The following is a 13,540-nucleotide window of genomic DNA, read 5'->3' as shown; positions in this document are numbered from 1 at the left end:
ACATTCTGATGTTCATGAAGACAAGTCAGCTTTTCCCTACAGTAGTAAGGACAGCAGTAAACAGCTGTTCCTTTATTCCCAAAGTCAAATCTTCCAAACTCCTTTATCAAAGACGACTTTGGTGCCCCTTTGTAACTCCAGTGGGATCAGCAGATGTCCCAGCCCAGGCAAGATGTTTACAGGGTCAGTGTTCAAACAGCTCAAAATCAGACAGGATATATGCTGTATGGACTAAATAACGGTGGCTGAAGACTTAGTGAGTAACTCACTATCAATTTACAGTGAGCAACTTACTATTGCACTCAAATGAACCTCCATTTTTCAATGTTACTCTTTTCACGGGTGCATATTTACACTTGTAGGATTCACTTTCAGAAGTGACAAAAATTGCACAGTACTCAGTCATCAAAAGCATCTGAAATGGCACCATCTCTCCCAGGTCTCCTATTCACCATTTTTATGAGATTATGTTCCCACACTACATATTACAGAACAATTATATACCAGATTAATAAGCAACGGTAGAGCTGGTAGCATGCCCAGTTATTAACACATCTAAATTCTTCAGTAGTTATTGATGCTTCAAATGTCAAAAATTCACATTTATGTAATGTCCCAGAATACATTTGGCTTCCCTGAAAGGACCATATCAGTGGTGGTTGTAAACAGGCCTTTCCTACACCTCCCGCAGCTGTGCCTCCCAGATTCCTCACTGCTCCGTGACAGCCGAAGTCCAAGAGAAGACAAGGGGCACTGGCAGAGAAGCCTTAGCAGTCAGACACACTGTGTGATGAAGCCACATGAAGAAGTGGGGAAACAAGCCTCCTGATAGGAGTCACCGTTAAGAAACCATGAAAACCTTATCCACATGCAATGTATAATATACAACACACCAAACACCAAATCTGTTTTGAGAAGTGGATATCATGATTAATCCCACACGCTTTGAGTCAGCAAATGAATTAAGAATTTACTTCTGCAAAGCATTTTAGCCTTTTTTGTAGGTTAAAAGCTACTGAGATCCTGACTGCTCTGCTTGCACCTATAACGTCTGAGGCTTATTTCAAGAGAGCAGCAGCAGAATATGGGCTGCAGGGGCAGCCTCTGTGAGGAAAGGCTGGGGCTGCCCCGTGCCGGACACAGCCGGTTCCAGCCGGCTCCAACGGACCCACCTCAGGGCACAGCTGAGCCCCTCAGCCAAGCTGGTGGCACCTCTGGGAGGAGGAGGTGCTCCATGGCAGGTCCTTGCTGCAGCTGGTGGAGAGCCCATGATGGAGCAGAGGAAAAGCGTGAGGAGGAAGAAGCAGCGGAAAGGAACCGCCATGTCCTGTTGGCAATCCCCACACCACCACCATCCCCCTGTCACTCGTGGCCTCGCTGAAGGGTCTGAGTGTGACCTGCAGCAACAGCAAGGGGGGAAGAGAGGAGTCTGGAGTGAAGGAGTGGAGTTTCACATGAGTTTTCTTGCTCCTGATCTTCCTATTTTCTCCCCTCCCTGTCCCACTCCCCTGGGAGGGGAGGTAGTGAGTGAGCAGCTGGATGGGAGCTTGGCTGCCAGCTGGGGCCACCCCACCACCTATGGTAATAACTGAGGCTGCTGCTTCCAAATCTGCTTTAGCTAATCTAAGGGCAAGTTGCCATCAGATTCACTGCCCCACTGTGTATTTCTGTCCCTCTCCTTGGGCTGGGGCTAGGTGTTACTGGGGACAGAGAGTTGTCACTTGGTCCAGCTGGCATCAGCCCTACAGAAGATCTGACAAGCCTTCTGCCGGATCAGCTGGCTGTGCTTGTGCAGGTGGGAAGGGAGGAAGCAGTTTAATGACTGATCTATGCCAATGCGAGTGGAGGGTGTTGTTGAAGGGTCCCATCCACTCCCCCCCCTCCTGACTATCTGGTCTCGTTTTTTCTAATAAATATTTAAATATTCTTATTAAATATATAACCAGTATTTAAAACTAGTAAGTCACCAAATGTGATAAATACAAGCAAGGAATTTGTCTATTTTTAAAAGTTTCAAACACATAGCAAATGTGTTTTCTATAATATGGAGTTACATATAAAGGCTTAATTAAGAAATACAGTTGAAATTGTAACTTTTTTAAAGAATACATGACATTTAAATCTGAGGAGATATTGTGTCACACAAATCTTTTCTCCTGCAATTCCAGTGAATAACAAAAACTCATGTAAAATCAAGATGCAAATAGATATAGCTGAGAAAAACACTAGTGATAAATATGTAATACACATTATCTACAGTTGTCTTCCCACTACTTCAAATAAACGTTACAGCTCTCTTTCTGGTTTCCCTATTATTCCCTGATCAAAGTAATAGAAATTCTTCTCATTTTGCAATTTCTTTGATGATTTTCTGTAGCCTTAAGCTGTTCACCAGAGAAGATCGCAACATGCAGGCCGAAGTCACTAGAGAATTTAAGCACATGTCTAATTTTATGAATTATCATATCACAACAGAGGAAGCTGCACACATGCTTAAAATTGCAAATGCACTTTGCTTTTTAGTCTCACCCAAAATGTATCCAGAGAGGGTCACTAAAAAGAATGTAGCTTGCTCATTATCTGCAAATTTCAGAAGCTTCCTATTTCTTTAGTAATTAAAAAAAAAAAAAAAAATAGAGTGTTTATGACCAACTGGTGCTCCTCAAGGCATCTGTGCCACGTGCTAGTAGGAAAAAAAAGCAGTAACTAAGGTCCCACTGCTTGTCATTGTGGTTATCTATTCCCTTTGATATTAGCCACCAGAAAGTAGTTTAATATATTGCAATAAAATCAATTTAATTTAACTATGTAAAATAATTTTTGCTGTTGATCCTGTGTATATTTTATATTTCTCCCCAGCCTTTCAGTTGCACTGAAGCATGAATGTTATTTTGCCTGTACAATTGAGAACTCTTATTCTAAAACAAAGTTCATTGAATTGGTACCCAAGTGTAAATGCAATTAGTAACACAACTTTTATAATAGCAAGAACATCTGTGCATAGGGCAAAATGTTTATTGATGCCATTTATTGCATTTTTAGTCTGTGCATAATGTCTCCCTAAATATAATGCACTTGGCAAGGTTTTCCATGTGCTATTTATTGCACTTGAAATAGTGTAAACTCAAGACATTTCATTGCTATAGCCAATCAATGCTAATTGTAATACACAAAATAATACACAAAATTAAGTCTGCAAGGGCAATCTCCAAGTCATATATTTTTTCAATAGATAATTTATCAAGGAGGATTTTCTAAATGCAATTGCATTTTTTCAAAGAAAGTAGGAGGTTCTGTAGAGTTATTAATCTGTGAAGGTTTCCTCGGAAGGTCTTTCCAACGTTAAGGCACAACCCAGAGAGATATGGCTGAGAATTTATTCCACACCTGTGTACTATGCAGGGCAGCAAACCATTAGACTATTTCTGCTGAAGAGTACCCACAACAGCCTCTTGTAAATCACACAGATTAAAAGAGTAAAATGACCTTGTAGGAGGCTGATAGTACAAGTTGCAATATTATATGATTCTTCATTTCCTAATGATTAATAATTGCATGTTTCATGATAAACATTGAGGTTTCTTTATTTACTTCATTACAAAATAAGAAAAGGCCTGCCCCATCTCAATAACATTTTCCAGGTATCATTAAGTGATGAAAAAGCTCTGGAATCATTGTAAATCTTCATAATACTTCATAATACGCTACATAATCTTCATAATACACTACAGCTCAGTTTTATGTATTCATTTTATCGTCCAATAAACTAAACCACAAAGAAACTAAGTGATTTACTCATGATCAAAAACCAATCAATCAGAGTCAGTGGTCATAACCTCCAATTTTCTGTTCTCCATCATAAAAGACTTCAAATAGTCAATCTAAGACATCACACGTATGTGAATTTGACAGGATCGATGCACATTTCGTTAACCAGGTGATGATGAATTTAGTACACAGCTTCAGTTATAAGAGACAGTCAGGATCCCTGCATTTGATATGGATTTTTTATAGTTGTGACTCAGAAAGGAAACCTTTAAATTCTGCTAGTTCACTTGGTAGGACATTTTGGGGGATTGTTTAGGCATGTTCGGTTTGTTGGTATTTTTGTCTTTTACCTTTAAGACGGTCATGCTTAAGATGCAGGTGTTGGCAGCACTTAAGGACCTACTCTGAAGTTGCTCAAAAATTAAAATTTGGTATAAAAGAATCTCCAAATCATGAAAAGGAACAGAATTCTTTCAGCAATGCAGTATATTTGGCCAATTTGTATTAAGAAAAACATCCATGGTTCAGCCTTTGACCTCCACATGCAAAATCGGAAAGTCACTGATGCTGATACTCTGATGAGAACAATCAGCAAGGAACATCTTTCCTGTCTAATTATCTGACACAGAAGAGGCCAGCTCATACCGTATACGAGGTCAAAAGCAGTTTGACATTCTTCGTGAGAGGTTACCAAAAATATAAGGCACTTTTGTAACCTGGTGTTGGAAGTTCCTGCACTGGTTCTAAAATAAAATTCATCTAAGTCTTGACACAGAGAGTATCTTCTGTGCACACTAAAGACGCTCACCTGGCTGCACTAGCCATAGCATTCTTGTCCAAATATATAGATGAATTCACTTATTATCATATTAGATATGTAGAAAATATGGTACATATTTTTCTCCGACATTTATAAGTAGTTCATATCCAGGAAATGATTGGGCAGTCCTGATACTGTGTGTGATTTGTATCGTGAGAAAACATATCTGTTTACTTAAAATGATATTTTAACCTGAAAGTATCACTTCAATTTGGCTACAGTTTTTTAGATATCTAGTAAAAATTGGTGCCAATTATGATTACATTCAGAACTCAATGGATTTTTCAGTCTGAACTGAGTTGTTCTGTTGAGCAATTCTAGAAAACATTTATCTGGTAAAAATTAGATTTGTAAGTTCACCAGGAGACAATAACTGATTCCAACTACTAGAAGGGCTTATCTCTGAGGCTGATGAATTTTACATTTAATATACCTATATGGTTCTGATCATACCAACACCACACACAAATTCAGGTTAAATTCACAGAATGTTTTAACTGAAAACAAAATGCATAAGGAGATTATATCCTCCTTTTACCAATCAATTAATGGATAGAAAAGGAAAGGCCCATTCTTTAATTCCTTCCTCTTTAAGAGTGGACTTGCACCCAGATTTACTAGAAAGAAACCTAGAGGTCATGTTCAGATACTATGGTAAGGAACAAATTCAGTCCTATCTGGAACACAGTCCCATTTTACATTAAATTTTGAAAAATATTGAAAGACAGAGCTTATTTACAGAATGGGAGAAAGAGAACATTCGGTGATTAGGGCATTTCACCAAAGAGGTGGGACATCTATCCAGCTGCTCTAATTTAGATGATTCATACATAAGGGAACAGTTTCAGTACGAAATAATCAACTTTTTAGAGAGAGGAAAAAAAAAACACAACTAAAAAGGCTAGTCAATGTGGATGGAATTTAATTTGTTTTTGCCACGGTATAAGCTAAAATATCAGTTATTTCCTTATCCATAATTATATTCTTTACAATGAAGTTCTTTCTTTCTCTCTTACTGCTTAAGGATTATTCAGTTTAATGCCTTTAACAGTTCCTAGTGCTAGTCTTTCTCTAACTTTTAATTCCTAAGAATCAAGAAAAGAAAGAAAATACACATTCATTTAAAATAAATTCATGTCTGTCCATGAGCTGCTTAATGAATAAATGCAAGATTTACAAGTCCATCATCATTAGAACCCTCCTTTGGTTGTTCTCAGCATGTTCCTGATAAAACTGATATAACAGCTATACTCCACTGATCATAGCAAAATAGATATATAGCCCTGCACTGAAATCCTATCAGTGCTTCTGTCACTTGTGCAAGGGATCATAATTATATGCTGCAGAAAATGAATTAATGGAATAAATGAAGTATGCAGATATCTGTCAGCCCTGACAAACAACTCTGCTGTTCAATTAGCATAACTCCATCCTTTATTAAAGAACTGGGATTACTCATCACAGTGAAATGCTTTATTTATTTAAGATGCTCATTTATAAAACAGGCCTAGAGAAGTATCAATTTATTTCCCTGAAGCCTCTTAGCGACAGAACTTGGTGTGGTTATGTACAGAAGATGGTTTGTACATGTTTTTAATACTGTGGGCTGCATCTCTAATCCATACTGTTTTGTGAGCTGCCTCTTCACCCATTCACATGAGGTGACATTCCCATGGCAACTAGTGTAACTGCCAACATGGAAAAATACTAGTGGCTTATTTAATGCATTTTAACTTAGCAGTAAGCACATTATCCCTTTTGGGGGCGAAATGCAGACAAAGCAGCGGTAGTTTGCAGTGAGGAGTTGTAGAACGTACCAGCATCTGCATGGAAGGAGCAGACGGGAGCACCCTGTGACTTCTCAAAGTCTCCAAACTCACTAGCAGGTTTTCTGAGTACTCTGTGCTGCAAAGCTATGTAAAATACCACTAGCGGATGGTTCCTAGAAAGAAGGACTTGAGGATAACTACAGGCTTGGTGTCGGTATTCACACGGTTTTTGGTAGTGGCCAAGGAGGCTGCTTTCTGACAGCGTGCAGAGTGCAGCACACAGGAGAGGGCTCCACGCTCAGAAACTCTCCCCAGCCTGGAGGACTCCTGTCCCTGCTGCTCTCCACGGAAGCCCCTCCACACAAAATGGGTTTGAAGCACCAGTCCTCAAAGCACAGGACAGGCTGAATATCTTACACTGACACCTTGAATAAAAAAAAAAGTGAAGCCTTGGTCCCTCTAGGAAAGACAAGAGGAGATAAGATAAACATGGCCTGCAATAATTTAAGAATCAGAAGTTTAAAAGACTTTAGTGCAACTGTGATAATCTCGTCCCATTTCTGGCGTCCGTTTGCACATCTCTAGGACTGTGTTTTGTGTCTCTCACTGTCAGTAGCAAACACAGTAGAGAAAAAAATAAAATTGCATATTAGGTGATTTAAAATAAGGACATAAATCTACATCAAGGTTTCAAGATAGATACACTGGCAGGTAAAATTTATTTCTGCCCAATTTGATGGCATAAATTTAAAATAATTTCTAAGCATAAATCAAGAATATAAGACCATTATAAAAAGAAAAAATAGAGTCAACTCTTTAATACTGCAATAGTTCTCAAAGACCATCACTTCAGAAATGTACTGGACCGTTCCTATTATTTTTCCTTGTCCTCTGCCGCCATCCGGTGGCCGTTTAATTCAAAAGACAATATTAAACGTATTTAGGCGCATGAGCTAAAGAACCTGAAAAGTCGGGACCTTTAGCAAAAGGTAGACAAAACAGCCAATCTTAGGGTGAAGCAGCATGTTTTCAGGCAAGGGATACTGACAGTAAATTAACATTCAGCAATTTTTTTAAGTACACGTCTTTTAACAAACCGCAGAAGGATGGAGGATGAGGAGAAGTGGAGAGCAGCAAGGGAAAGAATCATTCTTTCTGTGTGAAAGTTAGATGTTTAGGTTAAAACAGTTGTGGCCTTTCCCCTCCTGAGGTAATGGGGAGGCAAAGGACAAACCAAGGCAGCTCCAAAGGCAAATTCTTCCATCTTAAAAAGGAATGTCTAAAGTAAATGGGATTAATCAGCATTTGGCTGTGCCTCACTCTCTCCATTGCCTACAAAGCAATCCTCTGGGCACCTGACATTTAGATAATGTCATTTAGAGAGCTCAATCCCACCCTGAGTGACAAGCCAAAACAGCAGACCTTTACGGCACATCTGCATAAGCACATGCCTGGCACTCATTTAGTAGTACGCAAATATCAGGGAAGAGAAGACTACTCATAATGCAAAATTATTAATATTATTTTGAGCTGCTAAAAGGATGACATTTTTTAGCAGCTGTCCAACTTTAGATAGAAAAATTTCTATCTCACTTTCAAAGGAGGGACAGCACAAAAGTATGTGTTCAGTTAAATCAAGGCATTAGGAGTAGTATCACCATAAGACACCAGGGCTCAGAACTCCAATAACAGAAGACAGCAAAGGCTGCTTTTCTCCAGCCTGCACTCGTATAAAGGGATTCTGCTGTACTCTGCCATACTTATATTCATCATCACTGCTGCAAGAGAAAGAAGGGTGGTCAATTGTCACAGTTGCCCATATTTTTGGTTTAGTCTCATTGCTTTGTTGCTTCGACATTTAGGACTGTCAGAAGTGGATGAGATCTTAAGAATGATTGGCTTCTCTCTGCCAAATGAGGATGCTGACCACTTAAATGCACAGTGGAAATACTATGTATGTATCTCCAGATGTCAACCAAATTTTCTCCTCAATCAGATAAAGGATATTTGTTTTCTTTCTTTACATATGTCTGTAAATATGTATTTCAAAGAAGATAATGGTCAATGGAGGAACAGCTGCAAGTATTCTCCCCGAGAGACAGAAAAAGATTTCTATGCATGGAGTGGAGAGTCTTAGTTTGGACAAAATAATTTTGATAGAGAAAAGCAGCTGGTGCTCCTGTAAATAATGAGTTGGAGGTTCATTCATGGGCAGCTTCTATCACCACAGATCCAGCAAAAAAAATAATTAACCAAAAAAAGGGAAAAGGAGAGCAAATGCTAGAGAAACAAATTAGCATTTTATGACTATAAGAGAAGGAGAAAACTGAATGATTCCTATACAGCAAGAAACAGAAGCAAAGAGACCTATGACACCTTCGGGTCAGAAAACTGGGCCGAAGCTTGATTAGCTTAGACAACACACCAGTATCAGCCATTCAGAATGGTGGCAGCAGAGGATGAAAAAACACAACCGGAACAGCATAAAACATACACAGTAATGAGCGTTCTGCACTGTTCACATCCCCAACCATGCCTGAAAGACATCAGAGTTAGTTTCATTGGGATTCACTGATGAGAAGACACTTAATGAGTGACAGAAAACAAAACTGTTCTGGAGCATTGACAAGAAAAGTCACAAGTCACTACAAGCTTGGATGAGATGGAAAAGTTGATGGAAGAGGATCTCCTAGCTGAGTATGATTAATCTGGATTCAGATTAATAGTACAACACAACAGGAAAATTGCTTTCATGCTTTACTGGCATTCTAACAGATGGATGCACAAGAATCCTGCTCTGGTAGGAAATAGGAAATGTGTCCTACACAGTCGTGAGTAGAAATTTGCTTAATTTTCATTACTCTTTAATTTTGCTGCTGGCTGGGTATAGATCCTCCTTTTTCTTCTCCCCCATGCTAAATGCTAATCTGCTTTCTGGTTCCTACTTTTGCCTATTCTTTCCTTGCTGGTTATTTTTCATGTTCAACCTGAGATGGCACCATCTGGCTGTCAAGGAACTTCCCTTCCCCTCTCATGCTGTGTAGGAGCAACTAACCTAATGTCTACCATTTAGGGAAACAAAGATGTAGCCTGGAGTTCCTCCAGAATGGTAAAGGGTTTTCTCAGTTATGTTCTGAAAAAAAGTATTCAATCTTGATGACCTTCTCTCCCTTACATTATTCCTAGTCACAGTTCTTTAGAGTGAATCCTAATAAAGAACAATCTGCCTGCATGACTGATACCTATTTGGGTTAAGCTGAACTGCCATTGTCAGACACATCATCCGAAAAACTCTGATGTACTTGGAGCAGTTGTAAAGGCCGATGTGGAAAAAAATATTTATTAAACTAAGAGGTAAGAAAACTTTTTCTTTGCACACCACTAGCTAAGTTTAATTTCTGCAGCATGTAAAAATACCCCAGTTCTTAGGGATCACACTCAATAAAAGACACTTTTGTAATCTTGCTAGTACAGAAACTCAAATGTTAAACCTAGAAGAAAAATGTTTTCTTCTTCTTTGTGAGATATCTATTATTTTAAATATTTTAGGCACTAGAACTTGATTCTGTTTTTAACACTCTTTTATATCATTTATTATACCAGAATCTTCTGGCATCTTCTGAGAATAAAATGTCTCAGCAGGTTAGCTAAATTTACGTAACACTGCCACAGATTATTTCTTCCTAGGAGCTTGTCACTTTTATAGAAAGCAAGGAATGTGCAGACACAAAATGAGCTCATAAAGGATTTTTTAAGTATTGTAATTCTTCATTAAAAGGTGTATACATATATATCAATCAAAAGCAACCTATAAAATGAAAAAAAAAATCAAAGAAAAACAATCCCTGTAAAGATTGACCCAACCTCCCCTCCTTAACTTGGTTTCCATTACCTATTTGTATTATTGCCTTAAAAAAATTGTGTGCATTGCAAATGCATTGTTTAACGTGCAGGCAATAGGTCTATACAATCATTTTCTCATTAAGATCTTTGGTTATGTGATGCCACACAATTTATACAGCTTGCTTTATTGATAGTCACCATAGCATCTGAGTGCCTCCTAATCATAAAATTATTTGGATGCAAAGTAGGAAATATTCTTCACATTTTACAGATGATCACAGAAGCAGAGTAGTGTCCTGGTTTCGGCAGGGATAGAGTTAATTTCCTTCCTAGTAGCTGGTACAGTGCTTTGTTTTGGATTTAGGGTGAGAACAATGTTGATAACACACCGATGTTTTAGTTGTTGCTAAGCAGTGCTTACACTAGTCGAGGACTTTTCAGCTTCCCGTGCTCTACCGACTGAGAAGGCTGGAGGTGCACAAGAAGCTGGGAGGGGGCACAGCCAGGACAGCTGACCCAAACTGGCCAAAGGGACATTCCATACCATGTGATGTCATGCTCAGTATATAAACTGGGGGGAGTTGGCTGGGGGGGTGGTGACCACTGCTCGGGAACTGGCTGAGCATCAGTCAGAGGGTGGTGAGCAATTGCACTGTGCATCACTTGTTTTATATTTATTATTATTAATATTATTATTATTATTATTATTATTATTATTATTATTATCCCTTCCTTTTCTGTCCTATTAAACTGTCTTTATCTCAACCCTCGAATTTCACTTTTTTTTTTCCCCCAAGATTTTCTCCCCCATCCCACTGGGGCCGGGGGGAGTGAGCGAATGGCTGTGTGGTGTTTAGCCGCCTGCCGGGTTAAACCACAACAGTCCTTTTGGAGTAGCTGCGGTGCCCGTTGTGCTCACTCCCCACCCCGCAGTGGGATGGGGGAGAGAATTGGGAAAAAAAAGTAAAATTCATAGGTTGAGATAAAGACAGTTTAATAGGACAGAAAAGGAAGGGAAAACAATAATAATAATGATGATAAAAGAATATACAAAACATGTGATGCACAATGCAATTGCTCACCACCTGCTGACCGATGCCCAGCCGGTCCCCGAGCAGCAGTCACCGCCCCCCAGCCAACTCCCCCCCAGTTTATATACTGAGCATGACGTCATATGGTATGGAATATCCCTTTGGCCAGTTTGGGTCAGCTGTCCTGGCTGTGCCCCCTCCCAGCTTCTCACTGGCAGGGCATGAGAAGCTGGAAAGTCCTTGACTAGTGTAAGCACTGCTTAGCAACAACTAAAACATCGGTGTGTTATCAACATTATTCTCACCTTAAATCCAAAACACAGCACTGTACCAGCTACTAGGAAGGAAATTAACTCTATCCCTGCCGAAACCAGGACAAGTAGTTACCTAAAGTTGTCAAAGTCTTTCTTTTTTTCTGTCACTACCCATCCTGTTGAATGTGCTGATTTTTCTGCTAACAATACATTCCAAAGGGTACAGTAATCACAAAAACTACTTTGAATGAAAAATACAACTTAAATAACAAAGAAGTCATTCAAATACACACACACAAAATCATTCCTGTTAGACAGTGAAGAGAGATTGGGAGATTGAGTTGAGGTTCAAATTACTGATGGCACAATATGCTAATATAATATTTTTGCTCATATGTATTCAGTTTAGGTGAAAGTATGCTACTAAAGCTGCAGGGCACTGTACAGTTACTAAAAAGAGACTAAGTAGGCCAAAGGAGAATTTGTAAATGTTTTTGAGCTAATACAGAAAAGTTTTAATATAAATCTAGAAGAATAAAAGCACTGGCATCTATCTCAGTACAGATGTCACTGATACCAGCACTTTACAAAAATATTGTTAAAAATTCCAAATAATTCTGAAAAATATAATAGGTAACGGTGTACAGTACAAATCAGCTTTTTTAACTTCTACTGAATTGATCTATGTCCTTTAAAAGGCAAGAAAAAGATTAGACTCCAAGGGCCATATCCAAATCGGAACAGCAGCTGGGAATTTAAAATTAGACTTACATGGACTTTGCAACCTTCCATGCTCAGCTGCTGTCTGGCCCTAAGGGTCTTTCTCTTCTGTAGGCATTTCAGTCCGTTTATCTTCTAGTTCTCCAGAATTTTTCTAGTTGCACTTCAGACTTCATAATGCTGAGCAGTTTCATGATTGCCTCATGCCTACACCAGAACAAGATATCCCTCTCCCTGTTATCAGCAGAGGGGCCTCATCTGACTGGCAAGCTCAGCACAAACTTGCCCTACAGATGTCTTCATGAAGGACAGCAGCCAGGAAAGCAGGTACACAAGGTACCTCTTTTCACACTACTCTTTTTTAACCACATCTCAGTCTTTAGAGCATGACATTGGAGAAAGTTCTTTCCATTGTTTGGGAGCAGCCACGGGTAGGTGGCTCCTTGAACAGTCATGTGGCAATTTGGGATTCCACTTCAAGGGACAACTGTCTGTAACACGCCTCTACCCTGCTGGGGGTAAGTCTGTATTTGAAGACTAGATCTCAAACACTGCTGCATCAAATGATTTGAAGCTACTCAATACAGACACTGTAAAGCACTTCCGACCAAGCTAAGCCTTGCAAATGTTTCTCTGGTCCATTGTATTTGCCAAAGAGTATAGAAGTGCCTGCAAAAAAGTTTTTTTGCTAGCATCCTTACTGGGAAGGAAGGAACAGGCCTGACAGGTGTGTCTGCTCCTATACCGTCCTATTACGCATACAATATAACCTATGTATGTTGTCAGTCAAGTGCTGTTGCAGAGATGTCCTTTTTTTTTAAGGAAGGAAAAGCACTCTCCTTCTCTCCACAATTAATGACAAGAGACTAAAAATATCAGTTTCATATATTCACTAGTAAATAATTAACTTCTACAGTAACATCAGTCACTGAGCAATCTCTGCAATTTCTCTGGAGCCTCTCAGGGAAAAAGGGTCTGCTCAGCTGGAATGACTGCAGCAGGCAACTGTCTCATATTGATCTGCATTGCCTCAATATCCAACTAAAAGCCTCATAGGGCTATTTTTTATTCCTTGTGCTTTGGGGCTATTGCAGCAAAACCGCTATTTAAACAGACTTAGTGACAGTAGTACATTCAGATGGAAGACAGTTAACCAGAAGAGGTCTACGGTCTCCTTTGTAAGATGTGTGTAGTGACTGGAAATGAGGTACCTGAAGATCATGTTGCTTAACTGCATTAAATTCAGTCACAGGATAGAAGGGATGATACAAAGGACATTTCACCACCCAAAATAGGATCAGAATGGGATAGACAGGACTTGAATATGTAGACGCA

Source organism: Aptenodytes patagonicus, chromosome 4 (genome assembly GCF_965638725.1).
Source record: "Aptenodytes patagonicus chromosome 4, bAptPat1.pri.cur, whole genome shotgun sequence".
Classification (NCBI taxonomy): domain Eukaryota; kingdom Metazoa; phylum Chordata; class Aves; order Sphenisciformes; family Spheniscidae; genus Aptenodytes; species Aptenodytes patagonicus.
Note: the sequence above shows the minus strand (reverse complement) of the source record.